Here is a 12,565-nt window from a genome sequence, read left to right as displayed (position 1 = left end):
TGTTAACTGCTAATTCAAATTTACTCTTTTTAAGTCCCTATTCTATTTACTCTGAGTAGAAACAAATCCTGTGCTATTATTTAGACGAATCCTTAGTAAAATGGGATTTGATATTTAAAACACAGAGTTATAAAACTGTGTACAATGCATATTTTTTAAGTTAGGATGAACTCACTGGAATAAGTTAGTGTACCAGAAAGACATAACGTATGCACATCTGCATAAAAGAAGAAAAATCTCGTACCTGTCTCAGTTTCATGTATCAAAATCTTCAGGAGGATCTAGAACTATCTGATAGCCATGAAGCTGACTTCATTAGCTGACACATTCATTTCATAATTGATGATAAACTCAGTATTTTTCTTCATTTTTTTTCATGACAGCCAGTCAAATTCTTACCCTAGGAGATGCCAAATATTAAAGTATTACTTGGTCAATACCAAGTTTCTGCCAGTTTCTAACAATAATTTCAGGAATTTTGAGGATCAAAGTATGAAGCTAAGAAGCTTAGGATTTTCATGAGGAAACCACTGACTTAAACGTTACCATTTGATAGTTACTTAGTGTTGCTGAGTTCACATGTTTACACTGAAAACTACTGTGTAATGTTGGAAATAAAGTAAGCAATATCTTCTTTCTCTTGACTGCTATCTCTGAATTCCCTCAGCTGTGGCTGTGAGACAGGTCAGTGTGAAAGAAATACCATGAAAGACTGTCTGTCAAAAGTTAACATGTTATAAAATATTGCAGGTTTCACTGGCAAAATAGTAATATAAGACACAATTTGCCAGATAGTATGACAGTTGTAACAACCGTCTGGAAGATTCCTACTCTTGTAATGGGTTGTCCCTGTCCAGTGGGTAAGAAAAACACAGAGACTTTCCCCATCCTGGTGGAATAGAAGACAGAATAGAAAAAGCAAAACCAAGAAGGATTGTAGTTTGTGAGAAAGTCAATTTAATGGGTTAAGGAAAGCTGAGCGTGCCAGCAAAGCAAAGTTGAATTTTTTTCTTCCCGTTGGCAGGGAGGTGTTTAGGTGTTACTGAAAAGCAAGGCCTCAGAGTGCTGTGATGGTTGCTTAGGGAAGTGAATGCTGCAGCCGTGAGTGTACATAGTTCCTCCTCCTTTCCCCCAGCTTTTATTGTTGACCATGATGTCATATGGCACAGAATGTCGTTTAGTTTAATTTGGGTCAAGTCTGCTGGCTGTTTCCCTCTTGCCTACTCACTGGAGGAGAGAGGATGGAAAAAAGAGAGAAGCTCAAAGCTGTGCAAACACTGCTCAGCAGCAGAGAACATACTGGTGTGTTGTCAGTACTGGTTTAGTCACCAATCCAAAACACAGCAGCATACAAATCCTGTGAAGGAGATCATCTCCATTCCATCCACCCTCAGTCAGCTGTTAATGACTGAGTTACTTCATCAGAATCACAGTACTGCAAAGACCCTTTGAGAGGTCCCTACTACATGATGTCAATAATAAGTCCTGGATGCCCACCTGTGTTCAAATGGAGAGATGGCACCTCGTCAGATGACTTGGAAGAGCAGAAGACACATACAAAATACAAATATGCTAGTATATACTAGGGTAGTAGCAAATGAATTCCAGAAGGCTGTTTACAAGACTGTCCACACAAATCTCAAAAAGGAAAACATCATTGCAACAGAGATTTAAGTCTAAGGAAAAGTGCTCTCTGTGACAATAAGGGGAAATGCATCTTATTAAAATGGTGCTTGCTGTTGCTTATCACCATATAACTGCTGGGTGGAAACAAGGTTAAGACTGAAATTCTCAGGTGAATGCCAGAAGAGGAAGTAGGTCAAATACTTGAAATGCAGTTTTGTTTTGGCCCTTCAACATCCCAGTCTAACTTTTCAAGAGAAAAAGAGAAGACTGAGAGGATACAGAAAGTCAAATAAAGGTTCTTACAGGCAAAGGGACAGTAATGACTCAAAGCCCCAAGACAAAAAAAAAAGCAACCATACTTCTGCTATCAGAGACTAGGAAATTCAGATTTTCCACTTCTATGGCAGAAGTAGTATTGATCAGTAGCTACTGCTATTAGGTCTGTGAAATTCTTCATATTTCACTGTCTTTCCAGTTTCCTGCCCTGTTATAAATAGCAGAGTTTTCTGATGCATGTGTATTATATGCTGTCCTGGTTTAAAAAACAGGTGTCTGCCAAGGAAGGCAGGAACTTTCCTGGAATGGAAAAGATGACCCCCCTCCCTCCAAATTGTTGTACCTTTGAAATTATGGGGCTTTCAAGCAAAGATATGGGAAAAGGAACAACAGTTTTTACTAATAGATATATATGTACAAATATATAAAAAACCCCATATATATACATACATATATATATATATATATCTATAAAACCAAGACAGACAAACAACAACACCAACAACACAAACAAAAAGGGGAAGCCCAATATCGGCTTTCCCCCTTGGTGTAGTTACAACCACAACCAGCAGGAGAGCGGTGAGGGCTTGTGTTGAGGCAGAGGGGCTGCAGTGACTCCTCCATGGCTCCAGGGAGCACTGCTGGCCCCTGGTGAGGCAGAGGGGTGGAGTGCCTCTCCCATGGCTGCAGGGAGCACTGCTGGCTCCTGGTGAGGCAGAGGGGTGGAGTGCCTCTCCCATGGCTGCATGGGTGCTGTTGGCTCAGGCGGCTCCAGAGCTCTGAGCTGCCCCAGGGAGAGAGAGAAGGTGGAGAGGACGGGTGTTTCAGGTTTCTCCTGGCTCTCATGTATGCTGTGTGGTGTTCTGGTGATAGCAGCAGCAGCCAAGGCTCCAGTAAGCAGCTGGGAGGTGCTTCCTTCAGAGAGAGGAAGGAGGCGGAGGCCAGGTTTCCCCTGAGGCACCCAGGGAGATGGTGAGGGTCTCTCTCCCAGCAAGGGCGGATGTCAAAATGTCCCAGTCCAATGACCGCTTCTGCGAGCAGCGGCTGAGGAAGGGGCAGTCAACAGCTAACTCATGTAAGCACAAGTTAACTATTGGGAGACAGCAAATACTAGTTGAGACAACAGACGTTAATTACAAAACCCAAGAAACTGAATTCGCCCTAATCTCGTCAAGATAGAGGGGACAAGGATCATCTCAGAGACTGCTGAATCATTCCTCAAAGGACTACACGTGCCCAGGGAGAAAGGTGAAAAGTGCGCTGTGAGGAAGACTACTGACTTTCATCAGAAAGACCCCCGAGGAAGAGAAGAGGCCTTCCTCAGCGCAACCACCAAGACACGCACTGCATGCTAATGATATTAATGACTTCCGAGAAATAATTTGTATAACTGCGCCTGTCCCAAGGAATGTGATGAATATTCATAATTTAACCCATAGTACTGTGTTGTAAGGAGCACCGGTGTGTGTGTTTGGAGGAGTGATCCCCACACACCTGGTGCGCCGAATAAATACCCACTTCTCTGACTCTGTCTCTGAAGTGTCTCCTGGCCCGCTTTCGGCACGATTCACGGCCCACTGATAGCAATGAGGAATGGCAAGAAGGCTCAGCTGTAGCACCAAGTCCCCCTGGGCAGAGAAGTCCTGCACCAAAAACCCAAAGCTGTGCACCCTCCCAACTGTGCAAAGACTGACCCACCCCCAGCTAAGAAACTGCCAACACCACACCACTTCTCCTCCCCTCCCAGGACCAGTTCAATGGTATGCCAAAGGCCCTGGCTACATCTTTTGTCCTTTAAATGGACATCTGTTCACCATCTCTATGATAACATATGGGAAGAAAATTCCCTAAAGAAAAAAAGAAAACCTAACCCCCAACATATGCTGTGGTACCTTTTTTGTTATCCCTTTCTCCTGAGCTTAGTCTTCTTTCTTCGCTTTGCTAGGCAGGCAGTGTAAGTAAGAACACAAGCTAAGGCAACTGGAAATGCTTGGCACATGCCTCTGCTTTTGGTAGCAAAGTTGGTTGAAAGCTAGATTCAATCAAGAGGCAGGAATGACATCTTAATGGTTTCTATCTGATTCAAGATACAGTTGGTACACAGTAAGGAACATTATACCAAAAGAAGCAGTATGATGATAAAATGCTGGGACATAGACTTGTTTTACCTTGTAGAGTGTTCTATAGCATGCTCCCCAGGGGAGAGACAGGATACATGCAAACATCTTTACTTGTCTACAGACAAATGTCCCTCTGGATATTCACAGATCTGGGTGTTTGGAACTTTCTTATTAGGAGAAAGAGCATTAAAAATACTCTTTTGCATATGAGCCTTCAATTTCCTAGGGTGGCAAAACCAGAAGCACCCACTGTGCATCTGACATAATAACCTGTATTAATTCTTTGCTAGACTTTTCAGAAGCAGTTGAAATAGAAATCAGAAATAAAGCTCAAGCGAGACATCTGGGGGAAAAAAGTATGTTTTTGGTATGGTTTTGATATTCCCTTCTTTCTGTCTTTATTCTACAAGATAAATGCCAGAAAAAAACCTGTATATAAATAGTAGAGAATTACTATTCCATTCAGATAATGAAATATGTTAAATGTGTGTTGCAGTAATATATAACCGTCTCTGATGTGAGAAAATTTTCATTCAGATTTTATAGAAACTTTATGTACAGTTCATTTTTAACTGCAGGGAAGCCCACTCAGAACCATTAAACAAGCAGCTCAGGAATTAAATTAGCCCCCAGCTATCATAAGCAAATAACCTACATGGGACATTGTGTTATCTAACTGGCCAGTTGATGCTTTGCTTTTTCCAGCTTTAAGAAAGAAATTAAATGGTATGGCAGTGTATTACTCTCATTTCCAGTCCTCTGGAGCAGATAAACATTATCATGAAACTGGCCAAGGATGAAATTTAAATAAGTAGTGATTGGAGAGGATGACAGGAAAAGTTTCCAAATTACAAAAACTGACAAATTAGTTTAATTAACTGCATATTTTGGAGTACAAGGATATGGGAAAATTATTTATTTTGATGTGTAATGCATACTCAATATTTCTGTAAATGGATTAGGGTATAGAAACCCTGCCACACAGTTATTCAAAAACGAAGTAGGAAGAAAAACTGGAGCCAACGATGTATTTTTTTTCCTTTTAAGTCACTGTCACTTTACAGTTCCAACGTGGATTACAGATTCATTCTGTTTCATCTGAATTTTCTAACAATCCAAACTGCTTCTCCAGTGAACCTCTAAACAGCCATACAGGACAATTCTGATGGTTGTTTAAGCACACTAGACACTCATCATGGATATAAGATTATGAGTCTCATATCACAACCATACTCTGACAGTGTTAATTTCCTTCTAAGAAGTCTGGATTGTGTAAACATAATCTGCCCTGTAAATACATGTCATAGGTTAGCAAGCATAGTCCCGGAAGGGACGTCCTTGCTAAGGGGTGCTTACAGTTTCCTCTGGGAACTGATAGAACCTATCAGCTGGCCAGTTTGAATATGGACAATTCTCTAAGCCACTTAAAGTTGTGATCACCTCTGTGATCCACATTTAAGAATAGGCAAACTCCCCCTCCAAGCTCTCTCTCGTTTCCGATGCTGGCACAGGTGGCTGCGGGCCCCGTGTGGGGGCCAGCGGGCCCAGCCAGGCCCTGCTTGGGCCAGGCCGGGCCGGGCCACGGCCATCCTGAAGCCATGGACCTGTTCAGCCGTGGAACCCCCCCACTGCCTTGCCGTGGGCAGCCGGAGCGGCTCGGCTCTCCCCCCCCCCCCCCACTGCGATAAGAAAAATTCAACATTCCAGCTGCAAAGCTGCAAGACCGAGGTGAGATTAACCCTTTTATTGCTGTGAAGAGCTGAAAACCTGAGGGAAGAGAGAGAGGAGATGCTTAAAGCTGAAATTCTGTTGTGAAACTATGATATATCAGAGTACCCATTGTAATTTCATGAAGATATGGGGGGTGGAGTGTTCAACTCGTAAGCAAAAGCACCTGCGCTGAGATAGGCAGATGCTGACGCAGCTGTAATTTCATGAGAAGTTTGGGCAGGGAGAGATGAATCAGATGAGGACTTTTGCTCCAAACGGGAAAGGAGAAAACCTCAGTCCCTAGAGATGCTCCCAGAGATAGTCCTAAAGATGAAGATGATGAAGACCCTTTGCTCCCAGGGAAGGAGAAGGGCCTCTGTTTTTGTTTCTGAATGGCTCAACCTTAAAATTGTACCCCAAAAAACTTCAAGAGTGGACCCTTGAAAGCAGTTGCGGGAAAAGCTGCAAGTTGGGGGAAAGGACTCACACGCAGGCAGAGAGACTCCTCTTCCTGAATGGACTGAACAATATTTGGAAGTGGGCGGCTGTCTTGTTGTGATAATGTTTTCATAGCATGAGCAAGAAGAGACTTCTCTTTCTAAATGGACTGAACAAGGTTATTATGGAAGTGGTAAACAGACTGAACATCTCAAGGGCTGTCTTTTTACATTGTCAGTGGGAGAAAGGAGGAAGGTGAGGGGAGGAGGAGAGTTCTGAAGGTGGTATAAATTCTTTTTTCTCTCTTTTAGGTCTGTTAATAAACTGCTTTATATTCTTTCAAGTTTGGTGCCTGCTTCGCATTTCTCCTAATTCTTATCTCACAGCAGATAAACAGTAATGAGTATTTTGGACCAAACCACTACACTAAATTGGTGTTTCTGCCCGGTTACAAACCCAACCCGCGACAATACAGTACCTAGGGAACAAAACAGGCTGTATGCAGCAGAACAAAATGGAATTTGAATCTGCTTTTATAGCTGTATGGATTGCAAAATCTTTTGATCTTGGGTTCACAGAATCACAGAATGGGTCAGGCTGGAAGGGACCACAGTGAATCATCTTCCTGCTCAAGCAGGGTCATCCTACAGCACATTCCACAGGATTGCATCCAGATGGTTCTTGAATATTTCCAGTGAGGACTGTCAGTCTGTTCCAGTGCACTGTCATCTGCACAGTAAAGAAGTTCTTCCTCATGTCCAGGTGGAACTTCCTGTGCATCAGTTTTTGCCGATCGCCTCTTGTCCTATTGCTCAGCACCACCAAAAAGAGCTTGGCTCTTGACATGCCCTACTTTAGATAATTTTTAAGGTATTTTTTATACTTCTTGAGGCTGAACAGGCCCAACTCCCTCAGTGATTCATCATAAGGGAGATGCCCCCATCCCCTATTCGTCTTTTTTCCCCTCCTTTGGAACTGCTCCAGGAGCTCTATGTCTTGCTTATTCTGAGGAGCCCAGAACTGGGCACAGCATTCCAGATGCACCTCACTAGGGCTGAGTAGAGGGGCAGGATCACCTCCCTCAACCTCCTGGCAATGCTCTTCCTAATGCCCTCCAGGACACCATTGGCCTTCCTGGCCTCAAGGACACACTGCTGGCTCATGGACAGCTTGTTGTCCACCAGGGCCCCAATGTCTTTCCCCACAGAGCTGCTTCCCAGCAGATCAGCCCCCAGCCTGTTGCGGTGCCCAGGGTTATTCTTCCCCACATGCAGGACCCTGCACTTGCCTTTGTTGCATTTCAGAAGGTTCCTCTCTGTCCATGTCTCCGCCCTTTCGAGGCTCTTCTGAAGGTCTGCGCAGCCCTCTGGGGTATCGGCCACTCCTCCCAGCTTTGTATCGTCAGTGAACTCGCTGAGGATGTGTCTGCCCCTTCATCCAAGTTGTTGATGAACAAGTTAAACAATGCTGGGCCCAGTGTTGAACCCTGGGGGACACCACTAATGCCAAGCCTCCAACTAGATGCTGTGCTGCTGATCATGACCTTCTGAGATCTGCCACACAGCCACTTGTCAATGCACCAAGGTTCTTTGACCTCTCAATTGTAAAAATTGCTACTGAGACAAGTTCGTGTAACAATGCGTGGTGGTCAAATCACCCACTTGAATCTGGTTCTTTTAATTTTTTTACAATCATAGTGTTCTTATTGTAGCATGTTGGGGTTTAGGGTAAGGAAATAAGTTACTTTGCAGTTTAAGGGGTATCTAATGATGGCAGAATGGGGTATTAAATGAAGTAGAGGTCTCAATAGGAATTCTCCAAACTCTTATCTCAAAACTTTTGCTTTTGTGTCCTTGGACAATCAATTTGCACTCACAGTACGTCCCTTTCTCCTTTTAGGTAATATAAGTATCTCAAATGGACAGTGTAGTATCAGCTAATTTTTGGCTGATCACTGTTTCACTGCTATGAGGTTCTACCTGCAACTCTGGTTTCTTGTTCCAGTGAATTTTATATCTTCAGAACTAATTTCTTGTTGGCTTGACTAGTGGAAAGAAAAAAGTATGTTCTCAAACTAGCATAAAATGTTAGAGAAGATTGATCCTAGTTGTCCTATTAAGGCACACTGAGCAAAAGAAGGAATCTTTTTTTCCCTTCTAGGTACCACTGCCCGTATTTAGTGCAAACACATTGAGAACACAGATTTTAATTATTACTTTATTTTTCCAAAACGGAAAAGTTTAGGTCTGACTTGAGAAAGAGCAACACCATTAATAGCACAGCTCCGTGGTGTCAGGGGTATATGAGTAGGATTACAATGTAATGGAGCTTGGAGTTTAAAATGCATGCATGCACAGTTATAACTGTGAGAAGCCAGAGTAATAACTACTTTTGTTTCACCCTTGACATTTCATGTTACATCTGATTTTCTGTGCCCTGAAGTCCCCTCATGAATTCTGCCTTTTGTACTTCTATGATGATTTCAGAGGTGAAGATTTATTCACATTTCAAAGCTCAATTTAAGAAGTCAGGCTTTTGTAGTTTCTTTAGGGTTTTTTTTTTTCCTCTTTAACCAGATGCTAAAGGACATTGAACAAATTTACCCTCAAGTATAAAAGCAGAAGCCACCTGACAAAAGATTCCAGATGTTTATTCTTGCCTGGATCAGCCTCTGGGCTTGGCTTTCAGCCCATCTGTCCGGTTAGCTTCGGTGAAGAATGTGAGTGCCTGTCAAAAACAGAGGTAGTACTGGCTGAGGTAACTCAGTGGTTTCAGGAAGACCTTCCTTTGAGCTAAAAGGCTACCTGCAGAGCATGGAAATATTTTGTGTTTTTCTTCTATAGGTCAGTAATCCAATGTAAGAAAAGAACAGTGAAGTGAAGTGATGGACTAGCTGTCTTTTTATCTTTGAATTTAGTCTATTTCAACAGCTCCAGGTAATGATGTAAATCAGATGGAGTTATTGGTGATTGGATGAGACAAAGAGACAAACTGAGGATGATTTTGTCATGAACACCACCTAAGAAACACACAATTCAGTTCTGTACCAGCAAGAGAATGGTGCATCCTGGCATACATATTGCAGAGCTGCTCAGCTATTTGGTGTGCAGCACATGGTAAGCTGAGTGGTCTAAATGAAAGAAAGTGTTGACCAAAACATTTACACACTCCAATATGAGTGCAGATTTACATTAAATGCTGCCTATCAAATAGTTTACGTGCTTCTTCTCATGGTTCTTTAGATATGCTTGAAGAGGACTGACAAACAGTGTAGCTCATAGTGTGAAGAACCATGAGCTGTGCTGTTGGTAGTCCCCTCAACAAAATCTGCTTTGATGCTTATATATAAACATTTGCTTGTTCATGGAATCATAGGATATCACAAATTGGAGGGGACCCATAAGGATCATCAAGTCCAACTCTCTTCTCCTTGCAGAATTAACTAAAATTAAACCTTAGATTAAGAATGTAGTCCAGTTGCAACTTGAACCCTGACAGGCTTGGTGCCCTGACCACTTTCCTGGGGAATCTTTCCCCATGAAGACATTGGGAAATGAAGACAGATCATCCTGTCAGTGAAGATTTTTAAGTGTGCTTGGTCTTTCCCTCTTGAGTTATTTTCAACAGAAAAGGCATCTGATTCTTAACACTAGACATGAATAGTTCATGTTCATCTATAGTGGACTCAGTAAAACAAAAGACCACACCCACATCTCTGAAAAATTCTATTTATTTACCATCATAGATTTTCTGTTTTAAAGATTCTTAGTGCTTTATCTTGATGTTGTAGATTAACCCTGGTAGGCAGCTAAGTACCACACAGACTTTTCCTCGCTCCTCCCACCTTCCCCATGCCCAGTAGGATGGTGGAAGAGAAGAGGAAGAGTAAAAGCAAGAAAACTCATGAGTTAATATAAAAATTGTCTGATAAGCTAAGGGAATGTGGAAGAAGAGAGAGAGAAAACAGAACAGAACAAATGATATAAAGGCAATTGCTTACCATGTCTTATGTGCAAACTAATGCCCAGCCTGCCATCAGCTCAGGCACTTTGAGTTGTTGCCCCGAAGCAGTGCACATATAAACCTGGAGTAAACTGAAAAAGGAGAGAAACATTGCTAAGGACCTTTGGTTCTTCACGTACAAACATGAAAATCCATTACTTTTTAATAACACCAGCATGTGCTTATCAAAGATATCTGAATAGAGAGCATAGATTTAAAAAATTACTTAAAAAAAAAAGAGAAAGATTAGTTCTTGCATGAAAAGCAAAAGTAACTTTATAAGGATACATTTCACAAAACTTATTTTTTAACAGAGCTTTCCCATAGACACCATGGTTTACAGTAAGTTGTTTTATTGGGCTTACCAAGAGTGTCAGCTAGGATGAGACACCAAACTTCTGCTATATCCATGTGATTTTCACTAAAATTTGCTCTTGACACCTGCTGAGTATTGTAGCGGAGGATGAAGTAGAGTTACTCACAGCAAACATCATCTGGGGTATCTGTTTACAAATTCTAAATGATTACTATTCTAGGTACTTGAAAAGGTCACAAGACACTCAGCAGTAAATTCAGCCTTCTCTGTTTATTTTTGAGGCTGCAATTCTTTCACTTTCACCAGCATATGTATGAGCTATGAGTGAGAACATTAAGCTTAAGGTTGCTTTTTAGTCCTGTTTCAAGCTCCTTTGCAAATATGCATTCTTATCTCTAAGAATAGAGATTAAAGAGGGATGTACTAGGGGCAAACCATGGACATTCAGGAAAAGACATAGACTTGAGAATATAGCTACTGAAGTGCTCACCTATATCTTGTTTTCTTTGAGAATAACTTGGCAACTGAACAGCAACATCCTCATTGCAACATTTGATTCCTAAGAATTCACTGCTTTCTACCTGGTGCTTATAATCTATTCCTGCACACATGAGCTCTTTGCACTTAAAATTCTTTTTGCCTTCGGAATTGGCAATGAGAAATTCAGGCTGCAGAACTCTAGCTCTGTCTGGGAGCTGCCTTCAGTCAATTTATGGCCTAATTTTATGCCAAAATGGGAATTGTAAAGCCTTTTGAAAATCCACTGTGAAAAGAACACTTGGTGTGTACACCTCTTATACATTGTAGGCCATTTGGTGGTATGTGTTGTTTATTCTTTTAGAACATAATAATGTGTCATGAAATAAAGTGTCAGTATAGATATTATGAAAAAAAAATTTGAACTCATCGTTGGCTAAAGCAACTGGAAATTATTATACTGCATGCATCTAGCATAATCCCTGTGTATAATTAGGAGTTTATGAGGAAAAATCTTGATTTAAATACCAAAAAAACCTTCTCTGATTGTCTGCAACTGTCTGCCAATAATGGTTCTTGATCTAACACCATATAAAGGTTTTCGCAAGGGTTTCGATGCTATCCACTGACTAAAGTATTGTTTGGTACATTCAGTAAAAGGAGCCTTTTAACATATGCAGAATACTTGTACTCCTAAAGTGTGTTTTATTTACTTAAGTTCATGAGTGTGAATAAAATACTGGTAAAACAAGTGGTTTAGGGCCCTCATAATCTTTTAAAGGCTGATCTTGGAAAGATATTTACAGGCTGTTGAACAGTAAACATTTAAAGTTCCAGAAACAGCCCGAGAAGTTCTGTGACCTAAAGTGAATTATATTGTCTAGGAAAGTTGAAAGTTAGGTCAGTTTAGCATTAGAATAATTTCTGTGTTTCACTTCCTGTGCACAATTTACTTTCTGCAGTGATGTGAAACTGTGCAATAAACCTGCAGTCTGCTTGGCTGATGTCACAGGTTCCAGTTTATGTCAGCTTTGATAGGTGCACTTAAAACATTTTGATAACATGACATTTCCCAATGTCCAAGTACAGCTGAAGCAGAGTGCACCAGCTGTTACTTTGACTGGTGATCAAGAATCATCCAGATAAAGGCAATCTAATGTAAATCTGCCATGAAAATGGAAATCCTGTGATTGTGATGCTGTATTTTTCCAATTACATTGTGATATAGAGGAAAGTCAAAGCAAGCATATCTGAAAGCACACATAAATAAAATACTTTTATTGAATTTTCTGAAAATGAAAAAAATAGTGTCCCCATTAGGATGGAGTCCTAGCTTTCTGATTAAATTGTTCTGCCAGCTAAATCATCAAGAATTGCAAGAGCAGATAGACTTTTTAAAGTTTAGTGTATTTGTAGAACGTCTGCTGATATGTGAGGGAAAATTATTTTCTCTCACCTTCCACAAATTGCTGTTCCTTCCCTTGACTCCTTGGCTGCATAAAGTTTATGTGGGCAGATGTTCCCAGAATTCCCCTCTCTGCATGGGACCTCTTTACAACCTCAGCAGGCAGCCAGATTTTGCAGTGCAACCTAAACATCG

The sequence above is a fragment of the Corvus cornix genome, chromosome Z, assembly GCF_000738735.6.
Source record: "Corvus cornix cornix isolate S_Up_H32 chromosome Z, ASM73873v5, whole genome shotgun sequence".
NCBI lineage: Eukaryota > Metazoa > Chordata > Aves > Passeriformes > Corvidae > Corvus > Corvus cornix.
The sequence above is the reverse complement of the archived record's forward strand: the minus strand, read 5'-3'. Positions refer to the sequence as shown.